We start from the raw sequence: 1,111 nt of genomic DNA on the forward strand, positions 1-1,111 counted from the left end.
ATAGATGACACAAAGGTTTTCCTGAGCTGTTGACTGCTATATACCTAGCACTTAGAATAGTGCCAGGCACAGAGTAGACACTAAATATATTTCTTTAAAATTATAAGGATTTTTAATTTCCAAGTCTTTTGAGGAAGCCAAATTAAGCAGTACAAATTGGAAGATCTAATTAATAATTTAACAACAAGCAAAAGTAATTTTGTTACATAAATTAACCCATTTATTATCAGCTAGCAGTGTTTCAAATGGTCTACTGGTCTTCCAATTCCTTCAGTCTTCTGATGGCAGACTTTACTGTGATGGCAGAAATGGTGTTGTAGGTCCATGCAACTACAATTTTCATACAAAAGCCACAATGCCAGATGCCCAGAGCTCGTCTTTTCATCTTGATTTTGCCACAGAAGGAGCAAGTGTACTTAGCATGCTGGCTTATTTCAATCTTCTTCACCATTTTCCTGAGGGAGGCACCATAATGGGTCTATATTTATCCACGGATTCTGACCTTCTTGATGCATTTAGCCATGTCACCACAAGCTAGGTCTGAGCCCAGAGAGTGACACTAAATATTTTTGACTGAATGAATAAATGATAGAGATGTTTCATTTCGTTTCATTCTATTTTTAAAGATTTTATTTATGTGAGACAGAGAGCAAGTGAGAGAGCACAAGCAGAGGGAGGGATGGGGAAGAGGGAGAAGCAGGCTCCCCTCTGAGCAGGGAGCCCCACAAGGGACTTAATCCCAGGACCCTGAGATCATTATCTGAGCTGAAGGCAGATGCTTAACCGACTGAGCCACCCAGGTGCCCAGAAATGTTTCATTTTAAAGTGAGTAAAATGGGAAATGATTTTTGCTTCAGTCACTTGAGACTTCTGTGTAGTTATTTACTCTTCAGTAAGGAGAAAGAAAAAGGTCAGAAAGAGAGGGTCTTGCAAATAAAATGAATGATATATTAATCTCATAAAACAATTACCTGGGTCTAAACCAGGCTAAGAAAAGCAAGAATGGCAAGAGTAAAAAAGCAATTGTGATGAGCTGCATGTTATTGAAGACAATATTTTTTTATGGCTATAAATCTGATGGTGAAATCTGCAGTGAGGATGTGCAGCAGAG

At 38.6% G+C, this 1,111-nt stretch overlaps 1 pseudogene; it reads right to left on the minus strand.

The window, feature by feature from the left end:
• Window positions 1-250: 250 nt before the first annotated feature.
• On the minus strand, window positions 251-523 carry LOC112925656 (large ribosomal subunit protein eL43-like; annotated as a pseudogene).
• Between the last annotated feature and the right edge of the window lie 588 nt (window positions 524-1,111).

This window comes from Vulpes vulpes, chromosome 13 (assembly GCF_048418805.1).
Source record: "Vulpes vulpes isolate BD-2025 chromosome 13, VulVul3, whole genome shotgun sequence".
Classification (NCBI taxonomy): domain Eukaryota; kingdom Metazoa; phylum Chordata; class Mammalia; order Carnivora; family Canidae; genus Vulpes; species Vulpes vulpes.